Source organism: Gavialis gangeticus, unplaced genomic scaffold (genome assembly GCF_001723915.1).
Source record: "Gavialis gangeticus isolate Ggan-Ray unplaced genomic scaffold, GavGan_comp1, whole genome shotgun sequence".
NCBI lineage: Eukaryota > Metazoa > Chordata > Crocodylia > Gavialidae > Gavialis > Gavialis gangeticus.
Genome location: NW_017728995.1, coordinates 16,340,574 through 16,351,427, shown reverse-complemented (window position 1 = coordinate 16,351,427; position 10,854 = coordinate 16,340,574). Strand labels below are relative to the sequence as shown.

Here is a 10,854-nt window from a genome sequence, read left to right as displayed (position 1 = left end):
CCCTGCCTCACACATTGGAGGGCTGAGGGTGGGGGGCAATAGGCCCGGAGTGAGGAGCACTAGGTTGGTACTGACCATCAATGTTTAAAATGGGTCCTGATACAAGAAAGGTTTTGAACCACTGCATTAAAACATTAACAGAACATAATGGTACCATGTGCTCATGCACAAGCTTCTAGGTTTAAATCCTAACGTTTAAATCCTAATATACAATGATGCCAAAGGCAGAAAGTGTCTTGTATTCCTTAAAATAATAACTTTGTCAACTTAATTCTTTGATTCCTCCTTTCTTACTAGCTCTTGGTGATTTCACATGACATTCCTCACCCCCCCTGCCCCGCCCCCCCAAACAGGGAATTATCATACCAATGCTGAGGGTATTGTCAATTAACAGATAGGCATATGCACCCATATTTCTAAGTGGTATCTTAATACTTCACAAGTAAAGCCACCAAAGTAGCCATGGAACAGGAGTTTAAATAATCAAGCCCCATGTCCATCAAGCTACTGATCTGTTAATAATAAGATATATCCTTCCCAGCATTTCCTGATCTTACTGACAGTCACATCTGGATCATTTCCTTTTGGCTGCTGCTCTTAATGAAAGTGTTGACAGATTTGTGTTTCTTTTGATTTTATCATGTATTGTTTTAAAGCTTTATTAAGAGTGCATAAGATGGTTCATAAAATTCAGGGATGTTTCAATAAAGAATGAGACTTTTATTAGTAGTTCCAGCACAAAATAGCATTGGTTGCTGGCTAGATGGTAATAACGAGATATGTAACTAACACTCAGGAGTTCTACATATCTCTATATCTATCATTAGTCATTGTTTACATAGTACAAAAGGCAAAGCCATAAAAAAGCAAAATTTAGGCTATATAATACTCTCTATTGAAAAGCAAATATGCACTTTTTCATACAATTTTCTATTTAGAGTTTGAATTGAAGGTTTCTAAACCACCTCTCTCTCTCTCTCTCTCTCTATGAGTTATTCAGTTTCAATCTAGGTTTGAGACATATTCAAAATGAAGATTGAGATGACTCTTGCTGTTTATAAGATGCTCATATTTGCTGGTAAATACCTTACTGCAAACAAGCTATAATTTAAGTATTCAAAATTCTTGGTTCAGCATAAAATAGCTACTAACTGTAATTTTGGAGACCACGACCAGAGCTTCAATTTCAGGCTTGCAAAATTCTTCCAACACAATGATTTAGAAAAGTATGAATATATTTTCTTCCTTGACAACCACAATCATTGTATCCCTATAATTGCTGAAGAGATTACCCAGCTTTTAATTCCCATTAGTCAGCTGCAACAATACCATGTTTCTTTTCTTTCATTTAAAATAAACTAATTATTGTCAATCAGTATAGTGGAATGTTAACATTCTCCATAACCTGTTTTTCAAAAATATTCATAAATGTTATAATATAAGCTAATCATTAAAGTCTTAGAAATGTTTCAAAACATATTTGTAGTGGAGTTTATTGCTTTTGTCATATTATTTCAGTCTAAATCCTACATACTGTCTGGACAATAATGGTGCTACTATGTTGCTGTGTAGTGTGTTTCAGCTAAAAATTCAAAGCTTTTTTAAAAGCATTAATTAAGCTGCATTAAATCCCCGATTGGTGCACTATTGTAATGTTACCAAAGCTCAAAATATTTTCATTATCAAAAGCTGTCAAATAAAGTTTGACGCATGAAACACTTTGGACAGAGAAAATGTTACGTGTGAGAATATATGATCGGGGGAAACTTTCTCTGCAAATTCGTAACTACAAAACAACTATGCGGAGAACTCTACAAAGCTACTGCTTTCCACAGATAAAAGCAAATCTATGGTTCCGGTTCAATATTTCCTCCCAGCAGGTCCAGTCCATGTGATGCTTCTTAGATCCTCTAGTATACATACAGAACTTCGAAGCTCTGTGGAACCAATTCATGTGATGGCTCTATAATAGGTGTAGAATTATGATTAGCTTTCAAGCACCGTGCCAATTCCAGCAGCTGACTATGTGGAGATGAGACCTGATACTAGGGGTTTTTTGGGAGGCCCCTAAGTTTTGGGAACTTATCTGTAACTCATTTGATAACTAAAATGTGACACAGGGTGCCAGTTTTCCAAGGCTTATGAATAAAAGTGTGCCTTTTAGATCTCACAGCATTCTGTTCTTCCCTCTATGGTGGTGGTGCCCCTGGGACTGCCCAGGTGGGCAGCTTGGAGGCAGGGGGCTACCCCAGCTCAGAGGCAGCTCCCACTGGATCCAACTCTTCCCCGAGCCCGTTAGGACTTCCAGTGCACCATGCACTGTCCCTGTCACCTTCCCACCACCTGGGACCTGGGAACAGGCTGTCTTACCCCTGGAGCAGTGTGGGGAAGTGGCAGGAGGGGAGCTGGGTGTGCTGGTGGCCGGAGATGGTGGTAGCAATGGTGTATGGTGTGCTGGAAGCCCCAGCAGGCTCAGGGAAGAGCTGTATCCAGAGGGTGCTGCCTCCAAGCAGGGGCAGCCCCCAGCCCTCTAACTGCCCACCTGGGCAGCCCCAAGGGGTGCTGCCACTGTGGAGGGAAGGACCGGGGTCACCCACAGTGCACAGGCTGCTCAGCCTGCTGGCAGCTCACATGGGCAGGCTCTGCTGGGGAAAAAAAAAGTGGCAACGAGCCTGATCCTTTTTTTTCTCCTCAGAGCCTGCCTGAGGTCAGGGGGTAAGCTAACAGCAGGTCCTGAGCTATGGGGGTCCTGGCCCTGCCCTCCACAGCACTGGTATCCCCCGGGGCCACCCAGGTAGGCTGCTAGCAGCCTGGGGAATGCTTCAGCTCAGAGGCAGCACCCAGCCTGATCAAACTGTTCCTCAAGCGGCAGCCCCCAACCCCCTAACAGCCCACCTGGGAGGCCCTGGGGGGTGCTGGCACCGCAGAGGGCAGGACCAGGGCCCCCCACAACTCAGGAGCTGCTCACCCCACCGGCAGCTCATCCCACAGCCATGGAAGAGGTGGGCAGGCTGTGCAAGAGGAAAAAAAACCCAACCAAAAAACCCCCCCAAGGATTGGGTCCCTTGCCACGATAGTGAAGGAAGCCACTAAATTGAAACGGTGGGTATTTAATCATCACAATTAAAAACTCACCGTTTCAATTTACGGGACTAAACCCCAGTCATGTATACAAGCACCCAATGCTGTTATCATAAATCCTCTGATAGTGAGCATTTTGATAATTGATTAGTTTGTATAAAATCCCCCATTTTTTAAAAAACGATTTAAAAGAGAAAGCAAAAGCAAAAAGCCAAACATATCCAACTGTACTCAGGATCCTCAGTTCCACTAAATCAGTCTTTTTCTTGGGAGTAAGGTATCACTATCGAATGATTTTGATTTGAAAGAAGCCTGTCTCAACTGATAGCTCATCTACCCAAGACCCTGGGGGATCTCTAGTGTGGGTTATTATCGGGCCTATCTTGTTATCTTCCTTGTTGAATGTGGGATGCTGGCTGTGGCCCAATCTAGAAAAAAATGAAGCAAGCAAACTGGGGAAGTTGTATCCATACCAGAAAAGCACAGATGCCTCTTTAAACAAAGATTTGCAATTTAAGAGGATTTCTCTTCTTTTCAGGTTCCTAGACTATAGCTCTAAACAGAGAAAGTAGTATTTTCCCATGAGATAAGAACAATTACTCAGAACCTAAGAAACCCAACTCTTAAAATACCACTGCAATTCCAAACAATGAATTTAAGGTAGTGGCCCTCTGGGTTAAACAAGGTTGGTTTGTTAAAGCATTTTCCATGCCAGGTCCTTGCTTCTGGAGCTCAGCAGTGCCCAAATGTACAAGAGCACGTATTAGTTACCTCCTCAATTGCCCCTATGTAAGAAAAGCACTTGAAAGATTCTAGAAATGGTCTCAAACAATTACTGCAATTAAAACTCAAAATGATACAATGCAAATAACTGAATGATGTGTTATTTTGAGATATTCTTCCTAAATAGGACTGCACCTCACTATAAAAATGTGTTGGAATTTTGACTTCTTTTCTTGTCTGCCCAATATTGTCCATTGAAAATACCAACCCTCCTCCAGTGATTCTAGTGAGCAGCAAAAGCAGACCCCAAGGACATACTTTAGCCTTAAATGTCTGTGATTTTGTTGGGTTTGGTATATGATAAATATTAGCTAGACTGAGAAAGGTGCATGTGTCCCCAGCATGTAATTGAGTGGATTAGTCTTGGAATGCTGCAGCAAATTAGAGGGGATTGACCAAAACGAACTACAGCATACTTTAAAATTCTGACAGTGCTACACAACTTCATTTAGTGAGGCAACATTCAGCTCAGGTTTCTGCCTGCCTTGGGCTTTTAATTAATCAGGATCCACTCAATTCATCTCAACCCATTAAGAGAATGTCCAATGACCTACAGTAATTTACCTATGCTATTTATCAGCTTGCTATTTTCAGTAGATTGTTTGCTGTAATATTTTGTCATTAAGAACCAAATACAAACTCCTGGCACCATACGCATAAGTAAGTTGTATGCAGTAAATGGTGTGCCCATCAGCCACATTCGTCCGGCACCCAAGGTGGAACAAGAACATAGAGGGAAACTTGTCACCTGAGTGCTTGCAAATCTGGTCACCATTTATTTTTCTTATGATCTACAGATTATGTGCATGCCCAGATAACAGTAACCCCCATAGTTGACAGTTGAATGGTGGAAAGATAAATAACAGGGGGAAAAAATCAAATACAAATTTAACTTTCAGGAAAGAACTGGGAACATCACTAGGAAAGTTTTATGGAAAATTCATTATAAATATTTTCCACCCATTTTTCCTTTTTAAATTCTGTAACCTGTGTTCCATAAAAATCTTGCCCCTCACAGTACAGAGTGTTATAAAAGAACCATTAGCACTGGTAAGGTTCCTAGCCTGGTCAATATATTCCTCTTTGTAAGAGCAGTATGTAGATGTAGGCTGCTTGGGTACCGAAGGGGCTGTGCAGATAAAGGTGTCAGGCATTTTCTTTACCCACATGAACAATGCCATGAATCCATATATAGCCTTACCAGGCAAAATCATAACAAATATTCTATTGAAAAATAAAACTGAAGGCAAGGATGGATACATCAGTTCTTCTATACCCAACGTAGTCTGTAAAATTTCAAAATAACTACAGCCACCTATTTCATAAATGTCCATTTGATTTCCATCTCTCTACTTCTACTCTGATACACTAGATAGAAGAAAGAAGAATACTTATTCCTAACATTTTTTGACAAAATATTTCATAGAGGCTGTGAGAAATTATATGATTTGTGACACCAGTAGAGAAGCTGGCATTTTGCAACTCTAATGCATGTTTCTTACAATTTACTGACTCAGCTACAAACTTACATTTTAGTATCTTAAGGCAGAAGAAAGCAATTAAAAGTCAGATTAAATAAGCCATGAAGGAGTTTTACCTTCTTCCCCTTCCTCTGTTCCTATTTTCTTTTTTAACTTATATTTTAAGGGTTGTGAGGGTTGTAAGGGCAAAGCTACTGGGAGGTCTTCTGTATTAGTCAGACCCAGGTCCTGAAAAGGCCATTACATGTAGTTCTCTCTTTCATTTGTCTTTGAGATGCAAATAAAGTGAGTACAGTAATGAACAGAATACTTAAAAGATACTGTAAGGTCTATGGACTATTTTTTATCTTAGTTTTTTTGAACAGTGTCTTAAAGTTGAGGGAGATTAAGGAAGTCAGTTGATCCACTCTGCATGGAAGAATTTTAGCATAGTCACTGTAAGGCTTAAGACAATTGATATTTGACTGTGTACTCAGAAGGGCTCTATTTTTCATTATGTATCTTTTCTTTTCCTTACTCTTCTTTCTGTTGAAGCATACTTGAGTTTAGTGGAGTGTGAACATAAGTCATATGTGACCAACCGTGAGTCTGTGGAAATAAAGAATTTGAGATACTACAAAAATATGTTGAATCCCTTTAAAGAGCTCATTTCTCCAAAGAGACCTTAAAACAAAGTGTCCTTTGCAACACAATGGCCCTACAGCTTGCTTCTCTTAAACCCTTTGTCAGTTCACTAGCAGTGCACAATATTAGAATCTAACAGTGCCTTAAAAAGGATATTTCAGAAGCTTCAACTAACGAGTTGGTGGTTGGGAAATCAATCTGAAGAACAAAGTCGGCTCTTTGAACTTCCCGACTGGCAAAATGTAGGGCTTTTTGTTGCCAAAGTAAAAGTAAGTTATGACTATAAAGCAAAATCTTACAGACTAAATAAATATTTGAGGTCATTCTAACACACATTTTCTTTCTCCAAGACAAATCCTTCAATTTTCCTTTAATTAAGCTATTAACTATTATTTGGAAACAATGGCTATTTAAAAGAGTTCCCTCCAAACATAAAATCAAGATAAATCACTTGACACCCAAGACTATTATATTACTAGGGTAAACAATGGTGGTCTTACAGAGTCAGACTCTCAGAATGCAGTAGGTCTCAGAGGTCATATCTCACAAAGGTCAGGAAATCTGCCAATGCTCAGATGTTTGACAAAATTCCCCAGGGATGTCCAGAGATCAGGTTATACAGAAATAGGAGTATTACTCTAATCAGTAAAACAAAAGTTCCTTTTTGTCAACAACCAATAATATGATTTCGTTTGTCTCTAGTTTCAGTTCAGAACATGACAACATATATAAGAAATGACAGTCTACCAAAGAGGGTTAACATAGGGTCATGGCCTCTTTATCTAACTTCATTAGCTTATTCATGTGTAAACATATGCTTTTGTAGTTTTTGGTCTCAGTCACCATGCTTCATATGTCAGAATTTGGTTTACATTGATATTAGGATGCTTTACATTTGTTTACATTTTAGAAAAGACTATTTTCTCTTACTCTGATGCGCATTTAGCACAGTGACTGTGATACAATGTTATATTGAAATAGATAATAACTATAAAAGAATTTAACTTAACTGTGATGATGTGCTTTTCCCTTTGGAGGAACTGAGGCACATAGAGGCAAAACTATTTACTCCAAGGTTGTACTCACCAAATCAATAGCAGAATAGATCCTGGCTTTTTTTTTTTAAAGTGCGCGTTCAGTCCCATATTCACTAAGCCACCAATTAAGATACTGGGAAATTATGTAAATAAACATTATGGCATTTATACTTCATGAAGTGCTATATTTTTCCTCTACATACTGGGTGCATCTACATGTGCTATTAATGTGACCAAATAAACTCTGGTGCAGTTTGTGCCAGGGTTTATTGCTCCCAGGTGCATTTACACATGCACCTGGGACTGCAGCATGTTGTGCTGAGGCAGAGCAGCCCCAGATGGCAGGGCGCTGCGGGGACAGAGGGAGGGAGGTCAGCCTGCCAGCCCAGGGCTGCTCCGCCCCAGCTCAATGTTCTGCCTAGGGGCTGGCTGGTGTATGAGGGTACTAGAGTGTAGGGCTAGCAGGCAGGCAGCCCGCACACTGTAGCACCCTCTTGCCCCAGCCAGCCCCAGTCACTGTCTACACGTGTGTTGTGGTGCATTAAATAACTGCATTATAGGATAGTACTTGTCCTGGACGGCGCTATCCCACAGTGGAGTTAATCAGTTTACTATGCCATGATATGGGTGCACATGTAGACGGTGACACTTTACCGTGGTGCCAATTACTCAACTCTGCAGTAAAACACACACATAGATACACCCACTAAGTGGTACTCTACAAGTTCATCAGCTGAGGTTAACAAGTCTATTTTGCAGAGTACGGTGCTATTTCATATAAGGGGAGCCAAATGTGATCCAGTTACTGGGCTGTATTCCTTTCCAAAGTGACTGCTGACTTTGAAATTATTCCAGAGAAAAAAACCCAGTGACAGCTATCCATATTACCAGTGACAGCTATCCAAATCCTTTCCCATTAAAGGCAAAGAAGAGTTTCCCATTGTTTTCATAGGACTCTGATTTGATGCAAAGAGTTAGGGTTAAAATTGACTTTTATGTCAAAACCTGTGGAGTGCATAAATCTGAGACAAAGTGTTCTTTGCATGTTGGATATGAAATTCTGAGTTCTACAAAGCCTGTCTGTCCATGGATGTGGGAGATTAAACTGTCATAATGCAACAGATGTAGAGTTAGTTTTGAAAGGATAATCAACCCACCCCTCTGGCATTTTTGTTCAATTGCGTGTTACTTTTCTATATTGCAATTTATTTCCAGCTGTAAACACTGTAGCAAGGTAGTACAGGGCACTGTACTGTACAGAATTATGGATTCTATTATCCTGTCATAAATGCCCTACAACTGGCTAAAAAACAACCTTTCCTGATTGCTAAGGATTATAGAATTTGGGGTACTAAATGTTCTATCCACCTCGCTTCCCATGCAGCATTTAGTGAACAGCAGAACCACAATAAAAAGTTATAAGGGTTTAGTTAATACTGCCTTTATTGGCTTCCTTTTGCTGTTACATGGCTTGAATTACTGTAGGCCCAGATTCTGGAAGGCACTGTACATTCTTCATGCCATTGAGATAACTGGTCCCACTTGAGTCCTAGGAAGTACTGAGTATTTTGTTTGAACAGTTACCTGGTTTGTGTACAAGGTACTGATCTAGGCAGCTTTCAAAGATGACTGCAGTCAACGAACTTCCATATATTGTTGGACTAATAAATTATTGTTGTCCCACTTCTCTTTCATTTCTTCAGCATTAAATGTTGAATGGATATCAAATACTGTCTTGGACTGTCACCTATTTCACACAACACACCTTCCATTGGTTGGAAGGGAACATGAGTCTGTTTTTGATAAATCGAGGTCAGAATCTGTTCTAATATGCCATGTCTATACAGCCTCTTTCCTGCTCCTGGATCAATCCACTTATTCCTGTTCCTGTGCTCAGTGGCCCTGAGCATGTACCCCTTAGCTGTGCTAAAGTCCTGCTCAGGGTTGCTCTCTTCCCATTTACTTTTCCTTAGTTCCTAGTCTCTGGTTTGCCCATCAGGCAAGGGTGATGCTTTCTATGGCAGACCCAGGGTCAAGAGGGAAGCTGTATAGAGGTATTCATAATGAACTTATAATGTCTACTCACCAAACAGATAACGTCTACATTAGTTCCATTATGCTGATGTAATATTTCTCATATATATATCCTCACTTTTTTCCTAAAACATCTCAAAGCGTTTTAAAAGCTGCATAGCCATCAATTATTTCACTCATTAGTGAAGTTCAACCATTTGGTCACTGGAACATGGAAGGAGTTTAACAAAACATGGCAAAGTTATGCTATAGCTTAACACTAATATCACACACTCTTGAGACTATATGGAAAATATAGACAGAGAGAATGTAATTATCCAAGTTGGCTTGTAGCTTTACTCTTCTAGAATGCCAGGGTAACTTTCGTGATGAAGTGATTGCAAAAAGAATTCAGTCTGAGACCTGCAAGCGAGACCTCAAAGCAATGCAGTATGTCCCAGGGAGGGGCATTTATAAAGTACCAGCGTGGAGGGCAGAGTACTCCCTCCTGAACTATCAACATCACTATCTGTACACCCTTGAGAGACACTTGGAAGTCTCTCATCTGTGTAATGATCATGCATGAATCTTGTTAAATCTGATTTAACATTAAAGCTGGCTGTCATCAATGTGTTCATGATAGCTGATGCAAGTAATTATCATAACAGCTACAATCATTCTATTCCATGGGTTTAACATATCAGATAACCCAAAGACTGATAATATTCATCAGGCAAAAGGCAAAATTTTGATGACTTCTCAAGACCCGGTAACTGTACACTTAAAAAGAATTTCGATGAAGTTAAAAAAAGTTGAACTAAGCTGTACATAAAACATTCTTCTGTAATTCCTGATCGTGTGATGCCTGACATAAGACTCAAACAACTTTCACTTCAAAATGGCCTTTTCTAGAATGAGATGGGACATATGAGTAGCTCATTATCACTCTAACAATAACTTTACTGCTATATTATACACAATTTAGGAGTAAATCTCTCTTTCAAAACAGGAATGGTTACCTAGAAATTATATTAAACTACTTTTAAGCAAATCTGAAACAGTACGTATTCATCACTATAAATGCATATGAGTTTGTTCACAATGGCATTATTAAATAAGCACTAGAGGAAATAGCAGGAGGTTGGTGAAAGGCAGAAAGAATCTTTGGATAATATACACACTATTTCTGTTTTGTGTGCTTGGATTATAAAAAAATCCATCAAAGGGAATCACACAGGTCCTTAATGAAAAATTTCAGTCAAAAGAAAATATCCATCTAGTTCTTATTTACATTGTCAAGCTAGGTATCAGCTGACAGCTTTCTGTGGAAGTTAATTCTACATCCTTCCAGTCTGGAAGAGACTATTGGTGAATAAACTGTAGGATTGTGGTAAAGAATATAATCACACCTGAGATGTACATTACAATGTATCTAGCCTAAAAATCAGGAGCCAAAGGACAATAGTAAATGAAATCCCAGAAGAGAGGGATTCATGAGATCCTGTACAATGGAAAAAAATAGCCTTATAAGAAATAGTTTCTTACTGTGAAAAGATAACATGTTTTACAAGAATTTATGTGTATATAACACCTTTCATCCTGAAGGATTCAAAGAACTTCAACTATATTTTTAAAGCAGCAATGAAATATGGTCACATGAAATGGAGGGTGGCAGCGATGCACACAGCTCATGCCCAGTATAAAATAGAGCAAAGTACATGTATGCACGTGATGTGTGCATGTATGTAGGAAAGGAGCCTGAAAAAGAAGAATTCTGGGCAAAGAAAATTTTCTAGTGAAAAGTTTTATGGGCTCTGATATACTCTGGCTGCTCT

At 39.5% G+C, this 10,854-nt stretch overlaps 1 protein-coding gene across 6 annotated transcripts in view; it reads right to left on the bottom strand.

Moving 5' to 3' along the window:
• LOC109287955 (multiple epidermal growth factor-like domains protein 6) overlaps positions 1 to 10,854 on the bottom strand; it is a 360,336-nt gene that overhangs the window by 139,088 nt on the left and 210,394 nt on the right. The window contains exon 2 of one of the 6 annotated variants that reach the window (XM_019503254.1): positions 6,470 to 6,607. The exons of the other annotated variants lie outside the window; for them this stretch is intronic. The gene's annotated coding sequence lies outside the window, so the exon portion shown is untranslated. The remainder of the gene's footprint in view (positions 1 to 6,469; positions 6,608 to 10,854) is intronic. 6 annotated transcript variants of the gene reach the window in all.